At 51.5% G+C, this 26,473-nt stretch overlaps 1 protein-coding gene across 7 annotated transcripts in view; it reads left to right on the plus strand.

Annotated features, from left to right (window-relative positions):
• Positions 1-26,473, plus strand: part of LOC140425469 (uncharacterized protein C7orf57-like) — a 279,645-nt gene that overhangs the window by 247,832 nt on the left and 5,340 nt on the right. The gene's annotated exons all lie outside the window — the stretch shown is intronic.

Genomic DNA, 26,473 nt, shown 5'->3' on the forward strand with positions numbered 1-26,473 from the left:
AAAGGCGCTGCGATCTCTTTGAAGCCAGTTTCTGCCTCTTTGAGGCCCTGCCAGAGTGACCGGCGTAAACCATGCCCACTCATTTCTTTTGGTCTAAAAGGTTCAAGATTTGGAGAGACATATGTGCAACTGGAGAGTTACACACCAGTTCTCTGTCCAAGCATAACACTTTGCTAAATTCTGTAAGATTCCAATATATTTTTCAACATTATAGTATTTTAGCAAAGTAAGTAGTGAGGGATATTTGTATAGCAAGACGTGTCACACTTTAAGGATGGCACACCATGCCTTTGTTACAATATGCTCTTGATATCATCATTGATTTTTGCATCTCATAATCTCTTTGGTATTTTACTATCAAACTCTTCTTGATGTTTTTATAAATGGACAGTGAACTCTAATATTGCTCCTGTTGTTAATTAGAAATTTCTAAAAAGCCAGTCTTTGACAATGGCAAGGACACCCATAATTGATTATTATGGTTCCAGTCATTCTAATCATACTGTGAAGTCGATTGCCATCTACTTATCTGGTATCAATGATGTTTGTTTGAAAAACACCTTGGACGGAATTCTCCATCTATTCTTTCTAGTGGCATTCTCTGGACTTGCTGTAGTGAATGGCGTTTTGGCTGAGCGCCAAATTCGCTGATGTCGCTAGCAGTGTTGATGTGAGAAGCCGGCGTTGGACTGGGGTGAGCACAGTCCGAGGTTTTACAACACCAGGTTGAAGTCCAACAGGTTTGTTTCAAATCACTAGCTTTGGGAGCACTGCTCCTTCCTCAGGTGAATGAAGAGGTAGGCACCAGAAACATATATATAGACAAAGTCAAAGATGCAAGACGATACTTTGAATGTGAGCATTTGCAGGTAATTAAGTCTTTACAGATCCAGAGAGAGTGGTAATCCCAGGTTAAAGAGGTGTGAATTGTCTCAAGCCAGGACAGTTGGTAGGATTTTGCAAGCCCAGGCCAGATGGTGGAGGGTGAATGTAATGCAACATGAATCCAAGGTCCCAGTTGAGGCCGTACTCATCTGTGCGGAACTTGGTTATATGTTTCTGCTCGGCGATTCTGCGTTGTCGCGTGTCCTGAAGGCTGCCTTGGAGAACGCTTACCCGAAGATCAGAGACTGAATGCCCTTGACTGCTGAAGTGTTCCCCGACTGGAAGGGAACATTCAAGCCTGGCGATTGTCGCGCGATGTCCGTTCATCTGTTGTTGCAGCGTCTGCATGATCTTGCCAATGTATCACGCTTCAGGACATCCTTTCCTGCAGCGTATGAGGTAGACAACGTTGGCCAAGTCGCACGAGTATGTACCGCGTACCTGGTGGGTGGAGTTCTCCCGTGTAACGGTGGTACCCATGTCGATGATCTGGCACGTCTTGCAGATATTGCCATGGCAGGGTTGTGTGGTGTCGTGGTCGCTGGTCTGAAGGCTGGGTAGTTTGCTGCAAACAATGGTTTGTTTAAGGTTGCGCGGTTGTTTGAAGGCAAGTAGTGGGGGTGTGGGGATGACCTTGGCAAGATGTTTGTCTTCATTGATGACGTGTTGAAGGCTGCGAAGATGATGTCGGAGTTTCTCCGCTCCAGGGAAGTACTGTACGACAAAGGGTATTCTGTCGGTTGTGTCCCATGTTTGTCTTCTGAGGAGGTCGGTGCGCGTTGGAATTGTTGTGGCGCGTTGGAATTGTTGATCGATGAGTCGAGCGCCATATCCCGTTCGTACGAGGGCATCTTTGAGCATCTGTAGATGTCCGTTACTGAGTCGTCTGAGTAGATCCTGTGTATACAGAGGGCTTTTCCGTGTGTCTGGATGAAGATGAACATCTTGCCAAAGTCATCTCCACACTCCCACTACTTGCCTTCAAACAACTGCAAAACCTCAAACAAACCTGAGGAAGGAGCAGTGCTCCAAAAACTAGCAATGTTGACAGGGGGAACACGGATCTGAGAATCCCAGCCCTTGTATGACAGTCGTGTTGATACACAAACAACTGTTCCTGGTGATACAAAATAAAAGTCAAAAATTAAATATGACCAAATATTTATTTCTGGATCCATTCACAAAATATCCAGAATTTTATTCTCACATGGGAGTCCTGCTGACGGGCTCAAAAGCAGGGTAGGGTGGGGTGTCATGAATGTAGTAAATTGTTGTATGTGTTATATTTTAGATTTTGTTGTAATAATGTTATTAAAAACCCTGGGTTGGAATACATACAGGCAATATGCTAAAGCTGTGATTAAGGGGTCATATAGGTGAGGTAATCATTGATTTTAACCGTTTACTTGTTTACATACTGATGGTTAATAGAATATTGTTTATGTTTAGGAAGTTCCCTGTGGTGTAGACAATTTATGAGGGATGTTGTTTGGTCCTAGCTAACCAGTTATGGAACATCTTAGTCTCCTCCTGGAGAATGCCTCATGCTTGAGATATACTTGATGGCATTAATAGAAGGAGCCAGGTCTGTCTGTAGTTTTCAGTTTGCAATAGGATTTGAGTCTGACAAGACAGATGCATTTTCAGGTTGTTCCTGTAAGGGTCTCACTCCAAAGATCTGCACAGAGATGCAAGTAACTCTGATTGTTAACTTTATCTATAAGTTGCATTTGAACTGTGTAGGCTTGCTTAATTGGAACATATAATGGCAGGTGTAGATCACGAGTTAGAAGTTTTTTTCCCCTTTTTTTAAGAACTGGTTTAAATGTTATTTCAAAAGCTATTACTGTGTTGCTACTGTGATTAATTCTGTGTTTAAATTAAAGTTTGTTTTAACATAAAATATACCTTTTGGTCAGTATTATCGCTCCTGTGGTTTAGTTTGCTTCCCTCAGAGTCTTACAAATTGCAAATTGTTGGAATTCTCGTCCGCCAGTCCCAACAGTGGACAAAGAGTGCCCCAATAGGAGTGATTGCTCCCAAGCCCACTGGGAGGCCACCAGGGGCTGCCACCAGGCAGTTTTCCCAAATGGCGGAGGGCCTACCTGCTACTAGCTTCCACAAGCGGTCAAACTCAACAGGCTTATTAACAAGACTAAGGTGTCTCTTACAAATGCTGACAACTGTGCAGTTATGGCCCACACCGAAAGCAAACTTCAGACTGCCCTCAACAGCCTCAGCTTCAGGTTGGAATTTGATTCAATACCAGCAAGACCAAAATCCTCCACCAGCCCTGCCCTGAACAAGCAGCTATATCTCCAACTGTTGTTATTGATGCAGAGACTTTAGAAATCCTTAAACACTTCCCATATCTTGCCAACTATCTGTCCCAAAGGGTCACTATCGAAGAGGAGATCCAACAACGAATCAGCTATGCCAGCACATGCAGCCTTCTGAAAATTGATCACGTGGGTCTTCAGCAACAGAGATCTCCATATCAGCACAAAAACTTTAGTTTGAACACTTTTAGTCACCACCATGCAAATGGCAGTGAGACTTTTATCACTTACAAAAGACACCTCTACCAGTGGATAATTTCCACCAGTGGTGTCTCCGCAAGATACTCAAAGACAAGTCAGGGGAGTTAAAATAATAATCATCTTTATTATTGTCACAAGTAGGCTTACATTAACACTGCAATGAAGTTACTGTGAAAAACCCCTATAATGGCATAGTGTCACTGGACTAGTAATCCAAAGAACCAAATAATTGCCCTGGGGACATGAGTTCACAATCCCATAATGGCAATTCATGGAATTTAAATTCAATTAATTGATCAATTCAACTGATTATTTAAAACATTGGAATGAAAATCAACAATGGTGATCATGTCAGCTATCATTGTTGGTGTTCACAAATGCTCTGCAGGGATGGAAATCTGCTGTCTTTATCTGCTCTGGCCTACATATGACTCCAGATAATGTGGTTAACTTTTGAATGGCCTCGCAAGCCACTGATTTGTAACAAACTACTATAGCAAAGTCAAAAAGGAATAAAATCCGACTGACCCTGGCATCGAGTTGGGCACCGGAAATGACAATTCATCTAGCCCTGCACAGTTCTCTTTGCTAACATCTGGGCGCTTGGGAGAGCTGACCCATTGACTAATCACGTAATAGACTGAGAGTCATACTCACCAATTCATACCTTGCAGATAATATCTCAAACACCACCATTGCCTTTCCTCCCACCGACAGGACAGAGGTGATTGCACTGTGATATACAGATGGGCAGGCATTGCCCTGGGAATCCTCAACATGGATTCTAGACACGCAGTCTCACAGAATCAGGACAAAGATGATCAAGGAAACATTCTGCTGATTACCACCTACTGCTCTCCCTCCACTAGTGAATCAATACTCCTCCATGTTGAACACGAATTAGAAGGAGCAATGAGGGTGACAAGGGAACAAAATGTACTCTGGGTACAATATCTATCAAAAAAGGTGCCTTGTTAGCAGCAGTAATGACAGAGCTGGCAGAGTCCTGAATTACATACCTGCGGCAGGTTCTGAGGGAACGAATAAGATGGGAAAACCCACAAGACCTCTACATTGAGGATACACTCCATTGTGCTGTGTCGCACTACCACCGTGCTAAATGGGATAGATTTCACACACATCTAGCAACTCAAGACTGGTCGTTCATGGAGTGCTGTGGGCCATCAGCAGCAGTAGAACTATATTCAACTGCTATATGCAATCTCTAGGTCAAACATATCCTTCACAGAATCATAGAATTGTTACGTTGCAGAAGGAGGCCATTTGGCCCACTGTGTCTGCACCAGCTCTCCGAAAGAGCATTCTGCCTTACTGCCATTCTCTTGCCTTTTCCCCATAACCTTGCATATTGTTTCTATTCAAATAATTATCTAATGCCTTCTTGAATGCTTCAATGGAACCTACCTCCACCACACTTCCAGGCAGTGCACTCCAGACTGAACCATTCATTGTATGAAGAAGTTTTTTCTCACATCAAATTTGCCTCTTTGCAAATCACTTTAAATCTGTGCTCTCTCATTCTTGATCCTTTTACAAAAGGGAATAGCTTCTCCCTATCTACTATATACAGCCCCTTCATGAATTTGAACACTTCCATCAATTCTCCTCATAGCCTTCTCCTCTCCAAGGAGAACTGTCCCAACTTCTCCAACAAACTTCAAAACTGAAGGTTCTCATCCCTGAAACCATTCTTGTAAACCTCTTCTACATTCTCTCCAATGTATTCACATCCTCCCTAAGGTGTGGTGCCCAGAACTGTGCACAATACTCGCTGCTGAGGTCTAACTCGTGACCTATCCAAGTTCAAAATAACCTTGTTGCTCTTGTTTAATAAAGCCGAGGATACTGTATACTTTAATAACTGCTCCCTGCACCTGTCCTGCCAACCTTAATGAATTGTTGTCATGTGCACCCAGAACTCTCTGCTCCTGCACACCCTTTAGAATTGTTCTCTTTATTTTTTATTGGCTCTCCATGTGCTTCCTACCAAAATGAATCACCTCAAATTTCTCTACATTGAACTTCATCTACCATCTATCTGCCCACTCCAGCAAATTGTCAATGTCCTTTTGAAGTTTTACACTCTCCTCCTCACAATTTTCAATGTTTCCAAGTTTTGCATAACCCACAAACTTTGAAATTGTTCCCCGGAACACCAAGATCTAGGTCATTAATATAGAAGCATAGAATCATAGAACCTCTGCAGTGCAGAAGGAGGCCATTTGGCCCATCGAGTCTGCACCAATCCTTGGAAAGAGTACCGACCTAGGCTTGGACCCCAACCATACCCCCACAACCCAGTAACCCCACCCAACCTTTTTGGACCCGAAGGGGCAATTTAGCATGGCCAATCCACCTAACCTGTACATCTTTGGACTGTGGGAAGAAACTGGAGCACCCGGAGAAACGCATGCAGACAAGGGGAGAAAGTGCAAACTCCACACAGACAGTCAACCAGGGCTATATATGTCAGGAAAAGCAAGAATCCCAACACTGACACCTTGGGTCTTCACTGCAAACCTTCCTCCAGCCCTAAAAATATCCATTATCCATTCCTATTACTCAGCCTATTTTGTACCGATGTTTCAACTGTCCCTTTTTTCCCATAAGCTACGACTTTTCTCACAGGTGTATCGTGCGGCACTGTATCGAGTGCCTTTTGGAAGTCCTTGTACATCACATCAACAGCATAATCCACATCTACCCTCTCTGTTATCTCTTCAAAAACTCCAGCAAGTTAATTAAACATGATACAAAAACAGAAAATACTGGACAATCTCAGCAGGTCTGACAGCCACAGTGGAGAGAGAAGGGAGTTAACGTTTCGAGTCTGGATGACTTGTTATCAAAGTTTTGAGGGCAATCACCCAGAATCTTTTAACTGGCCCATTTAACCACCTTATGTTCCATGTAACCAGCCTTATTGAGGGCCTCATGAACCACCACCACACCCTCCACTATGATCAGCCATTTCCCACCTACAAGAAAGTCTGAGAAGGCCCCACTTCGCCTCAGCTCCAGGCCCACCCAAGATGGACTCCGCCATCCTCCTTCGCTAGACCAATACCTGCCGTTGGCAGCCTGCCCCTTTCCCAACCCCTCCCCCCTCCCTGTCGCACCCCCACCCCCGAGCTCCAAACAAACAACCCACCCCACTGCCACCAACCCCCAACCCTCCCCATCCCAAACAAAGAAAACCCAACCACCCTAGGCCCATTACCTTAAGCAAAAGAAACAAAAAACTCTCGTCTTCCAGGTAACCAGCCGCAGCTCTCTCCACCACTTAGCTTCCGTTAACTAGCATATGCTAGCAGGGTGTTATGGGCCAGGGTTTAGAGAACCTCAAAGTGTATCATGGAGTTCACCTGACCCACAACTTTTAATAGGTTGTGGTTATGGGGAGCACACGGGCCCACTCTGCAGGTGTGATGCAACAGAAATCTATGGCACTTTTAAATTAAAACACTTTATTTATGAAACCAGTTAACACTTTATAAACCCACAGTAAAGATCAGGGGCGAGATTCTCCGACCCCCCCCCCCCGCCGGGTCGGAGAATCGTCGGGGGCTGGCGTGAATCCCGCCCCCGCCGGTTGCCGAATTCTCCACCACTGGATATTCGGCGGGGGCGGGAATCGCGCCGCGCCGGTTGGCGGGCCACCCCCCGCGATTCTCCGGCCCGGATGGGCCGAAGTCCCGCCCCTAAAATGCCTGTCCCGCCGGCGTAGATTAAACCACCTACCTTACCGGCGGGACAAGGCAGCGCGGGCGGGTTCCGGGGTCCTGGGGGGTGGTGCGGGGCGATCTGGCCCCGGGGGGGTGCCCCCACGGTGGCCTGGCCCGCGATCGGGGCCCACCGATCCGCGGGCGGGCCTGTGCCGTGGGGGCACTCTTTTCCTTCCGCCTTCGCCACGGTCTCCACCATGGCGGAGGCGGAAGAGACTCTCTCCACTGCGCATGCGCGGGAATGCCGTCAGCGGCCGTTAACGCTCCCGCGCATGCGCCGCCTGGAGATGTCATTTCCGCGCCAGCTGCCGGGGCACCAAAGGCCTCCGCCAGCTGGCGGGGCGGAAATTCGTCCTGCGCGGGCCTAGCCCCTTAAGGTTGGGGCTCGGCCCCCAAAGATGGCGCGATGCCCGACTGATTTGCGCCGTTTTGGGTGCCAATCGGCGGACATCGCGCCGTTTCCGGAGAATTTCGCCCCTTCACAATTATCAACACAAATAAATCCCCCAAAGAATACAGCACTCTCTAAGTAACTCTTAATCTTTCCTTGCAACATCCATACGACAAAAAGAACCCTTTTTACAGAAAGACATCAGGTTTAACTTCACTACTGAGAACAGTTACCACTTTGAAATCACCAAATGAACATTCATAAACTCGCAGAGATTCATACACACCTTGCTGTGACTGCAACTTCTCCAAATCTAAAACGAAACTAAACACACCCTGCAGCTGTGAGCCCAAAGTGAAAGTAAAAGCAGACAGACAGCCCAGCTCACCCACACACTGACATCACTGATAAACTCCCATTTCTTTAAGGTACTCTCTTTTAAAAAAAAATAATTTTCATTAAAGGTTTTCATAAAATATCAATAACAAAATGAGAAAGAAAAAAGAACCCATCATGGTTAAGTACAAAACACAATCTAAAATAGCAACCCCCCAAACTCCTCACCTCCTGTACATAAATAATAAATTAACATTAAAACCCCGACTTAAGACAACAGGTGTATACACCCCCTCAGACCCTCCAGTGTAAATAACATAAACAAAAATAAAGTGAACCCCCCCACCCCCCTCACGAGCTGCTGCTGCCATTGACCAATGTCTATCATTCTGCCAGAAAGTCTAAGAACGGTTGCCACCACCTAAATAACTCTTGTACCGACCCTCTCGAGGCGTGTTTCACCCTCTCCAATTTAATGAACCTTGCCATATCGCTGATCCAGGATTCCAGGGACGCAAAGGCCAGAATTCCGGCCTCTTTCGCCTCCTGCACTCCCGGCTCCTCTGCCACCCCAAATATTGTGAGCCCCCAGCCCGGTCTGACCCTGGATCCTACCACCCTCGACACCGTCCTCGCTACGCCCTTCCAAAATTCCTCCAGCGCTGGGCATACCCAGAACATATGGGTGTGATTTGCTGGGCTCCCTGAGCACCTAACACGCCTGTCCTCACCCCCAAACAACCTGCTCATCCTTGTCCCGATCATGTGTGCCCTGTGCAGCACCTTAAACTGTATGAGGCTGAGCCTCGCGCACAAAGAGGAAGAATTCACCCTCCCTAGGGCATCTGCCGACGTCCCCTCTTCGATCTCCTCTCCCAACTCCTCCTCCCACTTACCTTTCAACTCCACCACAGAGGCCTCCTCCTCCTCCTGCATCACCTGGTAAGTTTCCGAGATCTTCCCCACTCCCCCCCCCCCCCCCCCCCCCCCCCCACCCCCCCCGAGAGCACCCTGTCCTGTACTGTGTGTGGCAGTAGCCGTGGGAATTCCACCACCTGCCGTCTGGCAAACGCCCTTACCTGTAAGTACCTGAAGGTGTCCCCCGGGGGGAGCCCGTGCTTCTCCTCCAGCTCACCCAAGCTCGCGAACTTCCCGTCCACAAACAGGTCCCCCAACTTTCGTATCCCTGCCCTGTGCCACCCCGAAAACCCTCCACCTGTTCTTCCTGGGGCGAACCGGTGGTTCCCCCATAATGGGGTCCACGCCGAGGCCCCAACTTCCCCCCATGCCGCCTCCACTGCCCCCAGATTTTGAGGGCCGCCACCACCACCGGGCTCATGGTATACCTCCTTGGAGGGAGCGGTAGCGGCGCCATTGCGAGCGCCCCCAGACTCATACCCACACAGGACGCCGTCTCCAGCCTCTTCCATGCAGCCCCCTCCCCCTCCATCACCCACCTGCGCACCATTGTCGCATTGGCGGCCCAGTAGTACCCACAGAGGTTGGGCAGCGCCAGGCCCCCCCTATCTCTACTCTGCTCCAGGAACACCCTTCTCACCCTTGGAGTCCTTCGCGCCCACACAAACCCCATTATACTCCTGTTAACCCGCCTGAAAAAAGTCTCGGGATAAACACGGGGAGGCACTGGAACAGGAACAAAAATCTTGGGAGCACCGTCATTTTGATTGACTGCACCCTACCCGCCAAGGACAGCGGCAGCGCGTCCCACCTCTTGAACTCCTCCTCTATTTGCTCCACCAGCCTTGTAAACTTAAGCCTATGCAGGGCCCCCCAGCTCCTGGCCACCTGGACCCCCAAATACCTGAAGCTCCTCTCCGCCCTTTTTAGTGGGAGCTCGCCAATCCCCCTCTCCTGGTCCCCTAGCTGAACTACGAACAGCTCGCTCTTCCCCATATTGAGCTTGTATCCCGAAAAGTGCCCGAATTCCCTAAGGATCCTCATTACCTCTGGCATTCCTCCCACCGGGTCCGCCACATACAGCAGCAGGTCGTCCGCATAAAGCGACACCCTATGCTCCTCCCCACCCCGCACCAACCCCCTCCTGTTCCGCGACTCTCTCAGTGCCATAGCCAGGGGTTCAATCGCCAGTGCGAAGAGCAGGGGGGACAGGGGACACCCCTGTCTCGTCCCTCGGTGCAACCAAAAGTACTCGGACCTCCTCCTATTTGTGGCCACACTCGCCATCGTGACCTCATACAACAGCCTAACCCACCTGACAAACCTCTCCCCAAACCCGAACCTCTTCAGCACCTCCCACAGGTACCCCCATTCTACCCTATCGAAGGCTTTCTCAGCGTCCATCGCCACCACAATCTCCGCCTCCCCCTCCCTTGCCGGCATCATGATAACGTTCAAAAGCCTCCGTTCAACTGTCTCCCCTTCACAAACCCCGTCTGGTTTTCATGGATGATCTGCGGCACACAATCCTCAATCCTCGTGGCTAAGACCTTCGCCAGCACCTTGGCATCTACATTTAGCAAGGAAATCGGTCTGTAAGACCCACATTGCAGGGGATCCTTGTCCCGCTTCAGGATCAAGGAGATCAGTGCCCGGGACATCGTCGGGGGTAAAGCCCCCCCCTCCCTTGCCTCATTAAAGGTCCTAACTAACAGCGGGCCCAACAGGTCCATATATTTTTTATAGAACTCGACCGGGAAACCCTTCCCCGCCTGCATGCTTCCTATCCCTTTGATCAGCTCCTCCAGCCCAATCGGGGTCTCCAGTTCCGCCACCAGTCCCTCTTCCACCTTTGGAAACCTCAATTGGTCCAGGAAACGGCCCATCCCTCCCTCCTCCCGTGGGGGCTCGGATCGGTACAATTCCTCGTAGAAGTCCCTGAAGACCCCATTGATGCCAACCCCACTCCGCACCACGCTCCCTCCCCTGTCCTTAACTCCCCCGATCTCCCGAGCTGCATCCCGCATCCGAAGCTGATGTTCCAGCATCCGGCTTGCCTTTTCCCCATACTCGTAGACCGCCCCCTGGGCCTTCCTCCATTGCACCTCCGCCTTCCTGGTGGTCACCAGGTCGAATTTGGCCTGGAGGCTGCGCCTCTTCCTCAACAATCCTTCCTCAGGCTCTTCCGCATACCTCCTGTCTACCCTCACCATCTCCCCCACCAGCCTCCCCCTCTCCCTCCGCTCCTTGTGGGCCCTAATGGAGATCAGCTCTCCCCTCACCACCGCCTTCAGTGCCTCCCATACCATCCCCACTCGGACCTCCCCGTTGTCGTTGGTCTCCAAGTACCTCTCTATATTTCCTCGGACCCGCTCGCTCATCTCCTTGTACGTGAACAGCCCCACCTCCAAGCGCCACAGCGGGCGCTGGTCCCTCTCCTCCCCCATCTCCAAGTCCACCCAATGCGGGGCGTGGTCCGAAATGGCTATTGCCGAATACTCAGTATCCTCTACTCTCGCTATCAGCACCCTACTCAAAATGACAAAGTCGATTTGAGAATAAGCCTTATGGACATGTGAGAAGAATGAAAATTCCCTAGCCCCCGGCCTTGCAAATCTCCAAGGGTCCACCCCTCCCATTTGGTCCACAAATCCCCTCAACACTCTAGCCACCGTCGGCTTCCTACCCGTCCTAGACCTGGAGCGATCCAGTGCCAGATCCAACACCGTGTTCAAGTCTCCCCCCATTATCAGGCCCCCCACTTCCAAGTCTGGGATCCGACCCAACATACGCCGCATAAAACCCGCATTGTCCCAGTTCAGAGCATACACATTGACCAGTACCACCCTCTCTCCCTGCAACTTACCACTTACCATTATGTACCTACCGCCATTATCTGCCACAGTGCTCGACGCCTCGAATGACACCTTCTTTCCCACCAAGATCGCCACCCCTCAATTTTTGGCATCTAGCCCCGAGTGAAACACCTGACCTACCCACCCTTTCCTCAGTCTTACCTGGTCTGCCACCTTCATGTGTGTCTCCTGGAGCATAACCACATCTGCCTTGAGCCCCTTCAGGTACGCGAACACGCGGGCCCGCTTAACCGGCCCATTCAGTCCCCTTACATTCCAGGTTATCAGCTGGATCAGGGGGCTACCCGCCCCCCTCCCCCGCCGACTAGCCATGACTCCTCCTTGGCCAGCCACGCGCCCGCACCCCACACCCAGCCCGTTCCCCACAGCGGCATACCCCCGTCTCGACCCCCCCACTCGATCCAGCTCCTCCTTGACCTTAGCAGCAGCAACTCGATTCCCCCCCCCCACCATCCCCCCCCCCCCCCCCCCCCCCCCCCCCCCGGCTAGGACCCATCCTAGCTGGTTTACTCCCCCCATTGCACTTCCGCAAGTCAGCTGACTCCTGCTGACCCCGGCCACTCCCGCCTCCCTTTCGACTCCTCCCATTGTGTGGCACACCCTCCTCTTCCGCTCCCCATCCACAGGCTCTCCCCTTCCCCCCTCCGTTCTAAGCGTGGTTAACGATCCTCGCTTCCCCGCCCCGGCCCCACCGACCCCCAGTCTTCGGCGCGGGAAAAAGGCCCGCGCTCTCCACCTACCAGGCCCGCCTCCAACCAAAACAGTGCCCAACCCGCCCCATCCACCCTCCCCAACCCGAAAGAGAAAAACACAGAGAAAAATAAACCCAAAACAATGCAAAGGCCCCCCCCCCCCCCCCGAACCAAAAATAGGCATAACATATCCACCGCAATCGCCCATCTGGACCCTCAGTCTGTGTCCAGCTTCTTGGCCTGAACAAAGGCCCACGCCTCCTCCGGAGACTCAAAATAATGGTGCCGGTCCTTGTAGTTAACCCACAGTCGCGCCGGCTGCAACATGCCAAACTTCACCCCCTTCCTGTGCAGCACCGCCTTCGCTCGACTTTACCCGGCCCTCCTCTTCGCCACCTCCGCACTCCAGTCCTGATATATCCGAACCTCCGCGTTCTCCCACCTGCTGCTCTCCTTCTTGGCCCACCTGAGCACACACTCCCGATCGACGAACCGATGGAACCGCACCAGCACCACCCGCGGCGGCTCGTTCGCCTTGGGCCTCCTCGCCAACACTCTATGGGCCCCTTCCAGCTCCAGGGGCCCCTGGAAGGACCCCGCTCCCATCAGCGAGTTCAACATGGTGACCACAAAGGCCCCCACGTCCGGCCCCTCCAGCCCCTCCGGGAGGCCCAGAATCCGCAGATTCTTCCGCCTCGACCGATTCTCCATCTCCTCAAACCGCTCCTGCCATTTCTTGTGGAGCGCCTCGTGCGCCTCCACCTTTACCGCCAGGCCTAAGATCTCGTCCTCATTGCCAGAGATCTTTTGTCGAGCCTCTCAGATTGCCACCCCCTGGGCCATCTGTGTCTCCAGCAGCTTATCAATAGAAGCCTTCATCGGCTCTAGCAGGTCCGTTTTAATCTCTCTGAGGCAGCGCTGAATACCCTCCTGTTGCTCCTCCGCCCACTGCCTCCACGCTGCCTGGTCTCCGCCCGCCGCCATTTTGTCCTTCTTCCCTCCCTTCTTCTGGTCCACTACCACCTTTTTTGTCGCCCCGCTCCTAGTTAAAGCCATATACTGACGGGGAGCTATTATTAACTCCTTCCCACGCCGGGAAACGTCGCAAAAGTGCCCTTGGGGGCCCTGAAAAGAGCCCAAAAGTCCGTTTTTGCGGGAGCCGCCGAATGTGCGACTTAGCTCCGCATAGCCGCAACCAGAAGTCTCGAGAGGGAATCTTTTTGGCAGTGTTCGCTTCACCAATCTGCCCCAAAATGTCTGTGGAAACTCCTGAAAAAGGTCTGAGAGTCCGTTCCAGACGGGAGCTGCCGAATGCGCGACCTACTCCTCCATGGCCGCCACCGGAAGCCTTGTCCACGCTTCCTCAATGGCCTTGGTAGATCTTTTCACAGTTGTTCCCTCTGCTGCTAGAATTCACCTTTGATAAAGGCCCTCAAGTCAGCTTGCAGCTTTAAGCTTGCCCTTCCCCAGCCTGCATGCTGGAAGAGGCTTTGTTTATCCTGCAGTTAAGCCAAATCTTTTACTGTTTCTGCCGGGTCTGGTATCCAAGAGACATACCATTCCTGGGGGACACTGTCGGGGGAATGTTGCAGTCTTCTTCCCACACCGGGAAATGTCAAACAAATGTCGTGGGGGCCCTGTAAAGAGCCCCAAAGTCCGTTCCAAGCGGGAGCTACCGAACATGCGACCTAGCTCTGCATAGTCGCACCCAGAAGTCCTTAAAGGTACTCTCACATGACAAGGGTGACCCCCACCCTGAGTAAAAATGCAAATTACACATTCAATAAATCAGCAAACAGCCTCCCTACCTGAGCTCAAGTTTAATATTTAACATTATACAAACCTATCCCAACACCCACTCCCTCACTTCCCAACATTTCCAACAATTTCCAACAATACTGTGAGAAACCCTAAAACCAGTAATCCGGATACAAAATTAAAGACATAACAGAAACATGAGAAATACAAAGAGCAAGACAAATTTGAAAAGTCCCACCACTCAGGTGTAACCAACTACGTCATTAAAGCTTCCCCCAGTCTGTATTTCTTTACAAAGTAATTTGCCTTCTCTGACATACCGAAGTAACGATCCCTGTCTCCAAACATGACCTGCAGGCGAGCCGGGTTCACCACTCTGAATCTCACTATGTTCTTATAAAGAGCCACCTTAGCCTTACTGAACCGCGCTCGCCTTCTTGGCAGTTCTGACCCAATGTCCTGGTAAATTCTGATGGTGTGGTCCTCCCATCTGCATTCACGAGTGTCCTTCGGCCACCTCAGGATCATTTCTGTATCCAAATACCTGTGGAGTCAGACTACCTTCGCTTGTGGCGGCTCCCCAGGTCTGGGCTTCTGTTGCAATGACGGGTAGGCGCGGTCCACTTCGGTAGTGTTTGCAAAGATCCCCTCCCTCACCAGTTTCCAAGACACCTTTGCCACATGATCCATGGCATTCGCACCTTCGATGCCTTCTGGTAGCCCAACGATCCTTAAATTTTAACATCTGGAATGATTCTCCAGGTCATCAATGTCTTCTGCCCCTCCGCCAACATCGCCACCTCTGCCTCCAAGAAGGCGATCCAATCATCATAGTCTGTGACCATCTCCTCCATCTTCCAAATCATCAAACACTTTACCTCCATCTCCCTTCAATGGTATCAGCATCATCATCTGTCAGTTTACTGCTATCCGATGTCGCACCGGTATACAATTCCATCAATTTATTGGTTCCATCTATCTTTAGTGGAATTCTATTTATTTCTTTAATCATGTTACTAACGCAAGAATCATCTAACCTGAATGTTTCTTCCAAATCTAAATCATTTTCTACAATGTCGGGGTTATCCTCTGTACTTTTATATTTGATTAAATTTACTTCTTGTTTCATGCTGTAAACTTCTTCTACAGCTCTTCGTTGAGACTTCCTCAATGTTCTGCATTGCAAGCAAAATGATTGAATTTGCTGCACTTTGCACGTTGTTTTCCAACTGCTGGGCATTTTTTCTTGGGTGGGCGAGGCCACAATGCATGCACGTCATGACGCCCATGACATCATGCGCAAACTTATGCGCATGCGCAAAATAGTCGACTTCTGGTTCGCGTTGACTCTTCAACTGCGCATGTGCAAAATTACCGTTTTCCAAAGCGTGCTTTTTTTTCAGTGCATTTGCACAAGCTGGCCTTCCGGATCTCGATGATTTTTTAGCTGAACCACAGTTTGAATGGCGTTGTGAACTTTCGCGCCACATTCCTGGTTGAATGTTTCAGAACTTCTATTTTTAACAATTATGCTCGCATGGCACATTTTACTAGGATCTTCTAGCAATACTTTTTGTTGTCTTTGCAATCTTTCATTCAGCTAATCATTTCTTTTCAGCTTACAATTGCTTTCAAACTTTTCAATTACTTTGTTATACATCTTTTTATCAACTTCATTCTCAAAGTTGAATGAATTAAACAAGTCTATAGCCAGCGGTCCAGCTACAGCACCAACAGCGCAATCTTTCACTTGTCACTGGCCGCTTTGAGATCAGAGGCTGAGAGGTAGAGTTTAAACTGTGTTTTAAAAAATTTCCAGTTGAGATTGAGTTTACCAGTTGTGTTGAAGTGCCTGTGCTTCTGCAGACCTTCCATCTGACACGCTGGAACTTGATGCTGTCGTCGAGATCTGGTCAGTCGTGCAATGGGTTTCTTCAAAACTGTTTGCTATTCTGACTAGCTAAACTTTGCTAAGCTTTTTGAAATCATTCCTAGGTACCATGTGGTGTTCTTTGCGTTTGTAAAGCTCAGGATGAATAAAGGTTGCAGTGTGCACAAAGAACCACAAAGCAATGTTGAATTAACATAGCTAATTCTATTACACTACTTTCAATACGTTCGAACACCATTCCTAAAGCTAGCAACACTATGTAATACAATTACTCTTTACACTATAACTGACTACTGTCTCGAACATACTCTCTCTCTAACTATCTCTAGACTCTCTGTACCCTATCTGCTCTCCCATCAAACTCTCCCAGATGTCTGAGAGGCATTTTGTTTTATAGGTCTGCTTCTCAGCTCCATCTGGCGGTAGAATAAAGTATGGCATTAACTCTTAATGTGCTAGACATTACACATAATGTCACAAAGATGGACTCATTCTTTACTACCAAGCTGCTTATTAAGAAACGGAGGAGGATATATATAAAGAGGTGGAAAAAAGGTGCAACATATCATTGAGCAATTTTCCACCTCACTGCGGACTCCTATCAATTCATTTACTTCGGATCAACCAGATTTTCATCGGATCTACCAAAAATTAGCAAAGAACAGGCAGAAAGTCTAAGCTATCATTTTGTGCTCACTAAAAACAGGAAATGCACTTTGCTGTTGTGTAGATGAGAAAAGGCCATTGAGATTGAGGCACGTCTCCATTTGACTGGAGACGAATTTGAATCCAAACTGAGGCTTTATTAGTATCAGATGTGTGGCCTACTACAGCAGCTGACGAAATGGCTGCGAGCTGGAGGCCACGCATATTTAGAACCCAGCTGCTGGGCGGAGCTAGCATGCAGGGGCCCAGGTGAACCTGTAGTGCAGGTTCTACCGGACAACCTCCAATATCAGAAGACAGTGGTTTACCACATTCACCCCCTGTTAAAATTGAGTCCGGCGGGGTTGGTGGATAACTATATACAATTAGCAATTTTTAATATTTACAGAGCAGTAAAAAAAATGCCTCTGGTCACTCGGCGGGCCGGTCAGAGGTTCAGCCGGTCCGGCGCCTTGATGGTCCTTTGAGATCGACGAAGTGGAGACGGCGATGTTGGTGCTATCGTGGTCAAAGTTGACTCCGGGAGCGTGCCGAAATCCTCTTCATCAACGGGGGTGGGCAGGGGGAGGACGGACGGTCCTACGGGGGGTGATGGGGGCGGCAGGGGAGGGGAGAGTGGCGCCGGGGTGGGGGGGGGTGGAACCTGCTGGTGCCAGGTCCCTGAGGGAGACGGTATCCTGGAGGCCGTCGGGGAACGCCACGTAGGCGTACTGTGGGTTTGCGTGGAGCTGGTGCACCCTTTCCACCAACGGATCCGTACATGTTTACGGAGAAGCACAGTTCCCGGAGCTGTGAGCCAAGTAGGGAGCGATACCCCGGATGTGGACTTCCTGGGGAAGGCAAAAAGATGTTAATGCGGTGTACTGTTAGTCGCAGTGCAGAGTAATGAGAAAATGGAATGTAGTGCATCAGGGAGGACCTCTTGCCAGCGGGAGGCGGGAGATTTCTGGACCGTAGGGCCAGCTGGATGGCCCTCCATACCGTCCCATTCTCCCTTTCTACCTGTCCATTTCCCCGGGGGTTGTAGTTCGTCGTTCTGCTGGAGGCGATACCCCTGCTGAGCAGGAACTGACATAGCTCATCACTCATGAATGAGGATCCCCTGTCACTGTGGATATAGGCGGGGAAGCCGAACAGAGTGAAGATAGAATTAAGGGCTTTAATGACGGTGGCAGACGTCATGTCGGGGCATGGGATGGTGAAGGGAAACCGGGAGTATTCATCGATAACACTGAGGAAATATGTGTGTCGATCGGAGGAGGGGAGGGGGCCTTTGAAATCCATGCTGAGGCGTTCAAAGTGGCGGGAGGCCTTCACCAGGTGCGCGCAGTCCGGCCGGTAGAAGTGCGGCTTGCACTCCGCACAGACCTGGCAGTCCTTGGTGATCGTCCTTACTTCCTCGATGGAGATGGGCAAATTTCGTGCCTCAATGAAGTGGTACAACCGAGTGACCCCTGGGTCACAAAGGCTGTCGTGCAGGGCCCGGAGTCGGTCTACCTGTGCGCTGGCACATGTACCTCAGGATATGGCGTCTGGGGGCTCGTTGAGTTTGCCAGGGCGATACTTAATCTCGTAATTGTAGGTGGAGAGCTCGATTCACCACCGCAAGATTTTATCATTTTTGATCTTGCCCCGCTGTGTGTTGTTGAACATGAAGGCTACCGACCGTTGGTCAGTGAGGAGAGTGAATCTCCTGCCGGCCAGGTAATGCCTCCAATGTCGCACAGCCTCAGCGATAGCCTTTTTGACGGATGAGTGCCGAATTTAAAGGCATGGAGGGTGCGGGAAAAGAATGCCACGGGCCTGCCTGGTTGAGGGTGGCGGCAAGGGCGACGTCCGATGCATCGCTTTCTACTTGGAAAGGAAGTGTTTCGTCTACAGCGTGCATTCCAGCTTTGGCAATATCAGCTCTGATCCGGGCGAAAGCCTGTTGGGCCTCGGCCGTCAGGGGGAAGTGAGTGGATTGTATGCGTGGGCGGGCCTTGTCCGCATAGTTTGGGACCCACTGTGCGTAATATGAGAAGAACCCCAGGCAGCGTTTGAGGGCCTTGGGGCATGCGGTCGGGATCGGGCCCCAGAACTCCGTTCTGGACTGCGTAGCCGAGGATGGCTAAGCGGTTTGTACGGAACACACAGTTCTCCTTGTTATACGTGAGTTTGAGGAGAGTTGGCGGTGCGGAGAAATTTAGCGAGGTTGGCGTCGTGGTCCTGCTGATCATGGCCGCAGATGGTCACATTGTCTAGATACGGAAACGTGGCCCGCAAGCCGTACCGGTCGACCATTCGGTCCATCTCCCTTTGGAAGACCGAAACCCCATTAGTGACGCCGAAGGGGACCCTAAGGAAGTGATATAGACAGCCTCCTGCCTCGAAGGCGGTGTATGGCCAGTCCGATTTACGGATGGGGAGCTGGTGGTAAGCGGATTTCAGGTCCACCGTTGAGAAGACCCGGTACTGTGCAATTTGGTTAACCATGTCAGATATGCGTGGGAGGGGGTACGCGTCGAGCTGCATGTATCTGTTGATGGTCTGGCTGTAGTCCACGACCATTCGGTTTTTCTCCCCAGACTTAACCACTACCACTTGAGCTCTCCAGGGGTTGTTGCAGGCTCAATGACTCCCTCCCGAAGCAAGCGCTGGACCTTGGACCTGATGAAGGCCTTATCCTGGGTGCTGTACCGTCTGCTCCTGGTGGCGACGGGTTTGCAATCTGGAGTTAGATTGGCAAAGAGGGAAGGAGGATCGACCTTTAGGTCGCGAGGCCGCACACAGTGAGGGTTGGTAAGGGTCCGCCGAATTTAAGGATCAGGCTCTGGAGGTTGCACTGGAAGTCCAGGCGGAGGATAAGTGCAGCGCAGAGGTTAGGGAGGACGTAGAGGCAAAAGCCATGGAACTCTACGCCTTGGACTGTGAGCGTGACCGTGCAGTACCCCTGGATCGCTACGCGATGGGATCCGGAGGCCAGGGAGATACTTTGATTGGTAGGGTGTACCTTAAGGGAGCAGCGCCTTACCGTATTCGGGTGTACAAAGCACTCGGTGCACCCGGAGTCCAGTAGGCAGGAGGTCACATGGCCGTTGACTTTCACGCTGGTGGATGCGTTGGTCAGAGTATATGGTCGGGACTGGTCGATTGCCATGGATGCGAGCCGTGGTTGATCGTCGGGTAGTGAGACGGCCGTTGAGTTGGGGTCCTGAAACGCTGTTGGTATCCATGTGCTGCGGGGTGGACAAGATGGCGGCGCCCGGAGTCCTGGGGATTACAAAATGGCGGCACCCATGGAACGCACATTGCGGGGATGGAGCAAGTTGGCGGCGCCCATGAAACGCACATGTTGTGCGGGGGAGAAGATTGTGGCGCCCATTGCTCGCACATGGCCTGGGGAGGAGAGGAGGATAGCGGCACCCATTGTCCGTGAGCGGGGGGGGCGGGGGGGCGACCGCGGCCGCTGAGCGGGCCTGGCACACCGCAGCAAAGTGGCCCTTCTTCCCGCAGGCCTTACATAGGGCAGCGTGGGCTGGGCAGCGTTGGCGGTGGTGTTTTTGCTGGCCGCAAAAATAGCTTCGGGGCCTCCCGGAGATCACTGGCTGGCGCGTAGCACAGGCGTATTGGGTGGGTAGCGCCCCCGCTGGGGCGGCTGCCTGTGGGGCCAATGAAGCGTAGGGGGAGTGGGCCGCGCGGTTGGGGGCGTAGGACTGGGCATTGCACAGGGCGACCGTCATAGAAAGCGCTAGTGTTTTAGTCTCTGCGAGGTCGCGCGTGGCCCCTTCTAGGAGCCGCTGCCTGATAACATCAGACCCAATCCCAGTTACAAAAGCATCCCGCATAAGGAGATCTGAGTGCTCCTTAGCTGTAACGTCCTGGCAGTCACAGTCCCGAACTAGTGGGATCAGGGCCCTCCAGAAGTCCTCGATTGACTCACCAGGTAGTTGAGTACGCGTTGCAAGCGCGTGCCTGGCGAAGAGCGTGTTCGTCTTCTGCTCATAATTTTCTTTGAGTCAAGTCATGGCATCAGCGTAATTGGGCGCATCCTGGATGTTATAACCTGCCTACTTACCATTGGCTGGGGACTAATGACGATCCCACAATCCTGTGGGAGTATGAGCTTCCCCAATGAGGGGGGCGGAGAAACCATTAGTAAACTCCATGTATAAATAAAGCTGGCCAGTTTGGAACCAGCAGGAAGGAGTGTGCAGCAAGGGAAGTTGCTGCTGCTGTTATATATATATGTTATTGTAAATAAATGTTATTACTTTGTATCCTTAAAACTCGTGCTGGATTCTTCGTGGCCCTCACAAAACTGGCGACGAAGGTTAAAGTGAATAGCTGTCTACACTGCTGAAGCCACCTCCCTGGATTTTTGTTGGATACAGGTTGGAAGTTGTTTGCTATTATACCATGCCTCTGTACGGACGTTTTGATGTTTTTGATGCTGCGCTGGAAAGCTGGAACCAGTACACACAAAGGATGCGTTACTATTTCCGGGCAAACAATATCGCCGAAAACGAGCGCCAGGTGGTCATATTGCTCACCGCTTGCGGCCCGCATACATTTGGGGTGATTAGGAGCCTTACGTACCCAGCTGCGCCGGACACCAAAACGTTTGATGAACTTGTGAATATAGTGGGGCAACATTTTAACCCAATCCCGTCCACGATAGTCCAGCGTTACCGGTTTAATACCGCTGAGAGGACCCCTGGAGAATCCCTTGCCGATTTTCTATCCAGGCTACGCAGGATTGCGGAGTACTGTGACTGGTGAGACCTTGTCAGAAATGTTACGCGACCGTTTGGTTTGCGGTATTAACAATGCGGCCACCCAGAGAAAGTTGTTAGCTGAGCCAACATTGACTTTTCAATAGGCCATAAATAGTATTTTCCCGAGAGAGCGCAGAACGAGGAGTGCAGGAGCTACAGGGAATGGAAGTGCATGCCTTGGGGCGCAACCCCTTCCGTCCGAAAACGTCCCCCCGCACTCCTGCGGTACCTTGGGCGAGGCAACGTCCGGACCGACGCCAGTGGCCGTCGGACATTCCTCCCCGAAGGGAGCCTTCTCCAGAACCAATGGATGAGGAGCCATGTCCGTGTCAGACTTGTAGGCGCCGACCCCGTTGCGTACGGCGGTCCTGGGGGCGCCACATCGTTCCGACCGAAACTGGGACCAGCCCAGGGGCCGTACCTTCCATGTGGATGAACCTGCGGCGACTACTCCTGAGGACGTAGAGACGGAGGACGGCTGCCTGCAGTTGCATTGTGTGGCAGCTCCCCGTGTGGCCCCCATTAAGGTGACAGTACGGGTCAATGGCCACCCGCTTGAGATGGAGTTGGACACTGGCACAGTGGTCTCCGTGATCGCCCAGAGGACATTTGACCGCATCAAGCAGGGTATACAGACCCTTACATTAACCGACTCACAGGCCAGGTTGGCCACCTACACGGGGGAAGCACTGGACATTGCAGGAACTACAATGACCCCTGTTGTTTTTGGACGCCAGGAGGGGCGTTTCCCACTTATCGTGGTGCACGGCCATGGGCCCAGCCTGTTGGGTCGGGACTGGTTGCGCCATTTGCGGTTGCAATGGCAGCACATCCTCCAAACAGTTTCTGAAGGGTTGACTGAGGTGCTAGGACGATACCCAGATGTATTCCAGCCTGGTTTGGGGAATATAAAAGGGGCCGTAGCCTGTCTCCAAGTCGAACCAGGAGCCACGCCGTGCTATTTCCGGGCGCACCCGGTGCCTTACGCCTTGCTCGAGAAGGTAGAAGGGGAGCTCACTCGTTTGGAGAGTTTGGGTATTATCAGGCCCGTCCGTTTTGCTGACTGGGCAGCACCAATTGTACCTGTAATGAAGCCAGGTGCCACAGTTCGCTTGTGTGGCGACTATAAACTAACAGTGAATACGGCTTCCTGACTCGACCGATATCCAATGCCTCGCATAGAGGATCTCTACGCGAAGCTTGCAGGTGGACTCTCGTTCACAAAATTAGATATGAGTCACGCCTACCTGCAGTTGGAGCTGGACCCTGCCTCCCGACCATATGTAACGATTAATACACACTGGGGCCTGTATGAATATACACGGTTGCCCTTTGGAGTATCCTCTGCCTGCGCAATTTTTCAACGTGTTATGGAGGGCATTTTGAGAGGTTTACCACGTGTTGCTGTCTACTTAGATGACGTTTGATTACAGGGACGTCGGAGCTGGAACATTTGGAAAATCTGGAGGCTGTCCTTAGACGCCTTTCGGAGGCTGGAGTCCGTTTACGTCGCACAAAGTGCGTATTTCAGGCAAAGGAAGTAGTCTACCTAGGTTATCGGGTGGACCGCGAAGGTTTGCACTCCGTCGCAGAGAGGGTGCGTGCAATTCAACAGGCCCCCGCCCCGACTGACACTTCGCATCTTCGTTCTTTTCTCGGTCTCGTAAACCATTACAGGAAGTTCCTCCCCAATCTGGCCCTACGCTAGCCCCTTTGCACCTTCTGCTAAAGAAAAATCACACCTGGGTTTGGGGTCAGCCGCAAGAAACCGATTTCCGGCGGGTAAAGCAACAATTATCGTCGTCTGGGTTACTAACCCACTATGATCCAGGAAAGCCTTTGCTTGTCACACGTGATGCATCCCCGTATGGTATTGGGGCCGTCCTGTCCCACAAGATGGAGAACGGGGCCGAGCGACCGATACCTTTCGCCTCCCGCACATTGACTGCAGCGGAGAAAAAGTACGCGCAGATCGAGAAGGAGGGCCTGGCAGTGGTTTTTGCGGTGAAACGCTTCTACCAGTACGTGTATGGCCGCCATTTCACTATCGTGACTGATCATAAGCCTCTGCTGGGACTTTTCAGAGAGGATAAGCCAATACCGCCCATTGCTTCCGCACGGATCCAGCGCTGGGCTTTGTTGCTTGCTGCATACGAGTATTCTCTGGAGCACAAACCAGGTACGCAGATAGCAAATGCCGACGCACTGAGCCGATTGCCTTTATCGACCGGCCCCATGTCGACCCCCACGACCGGTGAGGTGGTTGCAACCCTAACATTTATGGACACCTTGCCTGTCACAGCATCACAGATCCGTGAGTGGACCCAGACGGAACCAGTCCTGTCAAAGGTTCGGCACATAGTCCTGTATGGTGGGCAGCATAGACAGCTCCCAGGCGAGTTGCGGGCATTTTCCTCCAACCTGTCAGAATTCAGCGTGGAAGATTGCATCCTCTTGTGGGGGACGCGTGTGATTGTCCCGGAAAAAGGCCAGGAGCTGATACTAACAGACTTGCACAATGGGCACCCAGGTGTGACCAAAATGAAAATGTTGGCCCGGAGTTATGTCTAGTGGCCAGGCCTCGACACCCACATTGAGAAGGTGGCCCAAAACTGCTCCATTTGCCAGGAGCATCAGAAGCTTCCGCCGGCCACGCCCCTACATCACTGGGAATGGCCAGGGCGGCCTTGGGCACGCTTGCATGCAGATTTCGCAGACCCTTTTCAAGGATCCATGTTCCTTCTATTAATTGACGCCCAGTCTAAATGGCTAGAGGTGCATAAGATGCAGGGGACAACGTCCTGCGCAACAATTGAAAAGATGCGTCTGTCGTTTAGTACGCATGGCCTCCCCGAGGTGCTGGTCACGGATAACTGCACTCCATTCACGAGTGAGGAGTTTGCGAGGTTCACGAAGATGAACGGCATACACCATATCCACACTGCCTCTTACCACCCGGCTTCAAATGGGTTGGCAGAGCGTGCAGTGCAGACATTCAAAAGAGGCCTAAAGAAGCAGTCTTCCGGATCAATGGACACGAGACTGGCTCGCATTTTGTTTACGTATAGGACCACCCCCCATGCGGTGACTGGGGTAGCTCCCGCAGAACTCCTAATGGGCCGGAGACTTCGCACCCGCCTTAGTATGGTTTTCCCGGACATTGGTGCAAAAGTACGCCGCACACAAGAACGGCAGGGACAGGGATTTTCTCGGCATCGGCCGATTCGGCAGTTTGCGCCCGGTGACCCAGTGTTCGTTCGGAATTTTGCTGGTGGTGCCCAGTGGGTTCCTGGTGTAATCTTTCACCAAACGGGCCCTATGTCTTACCAGGTGCAAGCCCAGGGTCGTCTCCAGCACAAACATGTAGACCACGTTCGGTCCAGAAGACTATCCCCTCAAAAGATTCCCCGCCCCCGGAGCTCATTTCTACAGCCGCAGAGACAAGGGAAGGTTGTCCTCACAATCTTCCACTGGTGCCTCACTCGAAGCCTGCGCACGTCGTTACAGAACCGAATGGAGATAGAGACGCTGACATGACGGAGGCAGCAGACTCTGACTCCGAGATGGAGACACAGGATGTATCAGAGGGGGAATCCTCGGGTCCATGGGCCGTGGATGTACAACCATTGCGCCGTTCATCACGGAAGCGCCGGTCTCCGTCTCGTTACACGCCGCCTGATCCAGCGCCGCGTGCAAATGGTGTCCGGCCTGCGGCAAAACGAGTCCGACGCCCTCCTTCGCCAGGGTCTTCGGTGGATTCCTTGGACTTTGGGGGGGAGGGGTGTTATAACCTGCCTACTTACCATTGGCTGGGGACTAATGACAATCCCACAATCCTGTGGGAGTATGAGCTTCCCCAATGAGGTGGGCAGAGAAACCATTAGTAAACTCCTAGTATAAATAAAGCTGGCCAGTTTAGGAACCAGCAGGAAGGAGTGTGCAGCAAGGGAAGTTGCTGCTGCTGTTATATATATATGTTGTAAATAAATGTTATTACTTTGTATCCTTAAAACTTGTGCTGGATTCTTCGTGGCCCTCACAAAACTGGATCAGCGGGAAGACTTTGGAGCTGAGTCTGGAGTACAATATTTGAATCTTCTGAGCCTCTGGAACGGGTCGGCGTAGCGTTGTTATACACTTCAAAACAAGCTAGCCAGTGCTGGAAGTCCTTTCTGGCGTTGCTTGTGTGTGGATCCAGCTGCAGGCGATCTGGTTTAATCCGGAGGTCCATCTTCTGAATTTGATACTAATAAATTGAGGCACGATCAATTTGACTGGAGACGAAGTTGAATCCAAACTGAGGCTTTATTAGTATCAGATGTGTGGCCTCCCACAGCAGCTGACGAAATGGCTGTGAGCTGGAGGCCATGCATATTTATAACCCGGCTCCTGGGTGGAGCTAGCATGCAGGGGCCCAGGTGAACCTGTAGTGCAGGTTCTACCATACAACCTCTGATATCAGAACACAGTGGTTTACCACAGAGATTTCAGTTGACCAATCACTGAATTCACATTACCGCTCAGTATGGAATGTGGAACAATCTTGGGGAAACTGTTCCAAAGCCTTGCTGGCTTCCAATTTTAATAAGCCTCAGAGGAAAGGCAGAGAAACTGCACCTGCCTATTGAGTGGGCGACACGGTAGCACAGTGGTTAGCACTGGTGCTTCACAGTGTCAGGGACCCAAGCTCAATTTGCGGCTTGAGGTGGCCGGTGCACAGATCGGACGGGTCTGATGCAAGGGCAAGCGGCTGACTGGGGGGGACCTACATTACAGAGCTGCCTCCACAGTCCGACATGGCGCTCAGCGCGGCCGCTGGAGGCCACCGCCATGCGCATACACGGACTCGGAAGTGCCGGGGCCTGTATCCGCAGCGAAAGATGCGTGAAGCACTCCGGGTCCCTGCCAGCCCCCTGTAGGTAAGTGAATCGGGTTGGGTTTTTTCCAGGAAACTCGGAAGTGCAACGCCTGCGTTTTTATGACGGCGTGGGGACATAGCCTCATTTTGGGAGAATCC

Source organism: Scyliorhinus torazame, chromosome 6 (genome assembly GCF_047496885.1).
Source record: "Scyliorhinus torazame isolate Kashiwa2021f chromosome 6, sScyTor2.1, whole genome shotgun sequence".
In the NCBI taxonomy this organism is placed as follows: domain Eukaryota; kingdom Metazoa; phylum Chordata; class Chondrichthyes; order Carcharhiniformes; family Scyliorhinidae; genus Scyliorhinus; species Scyliorhinus torazame.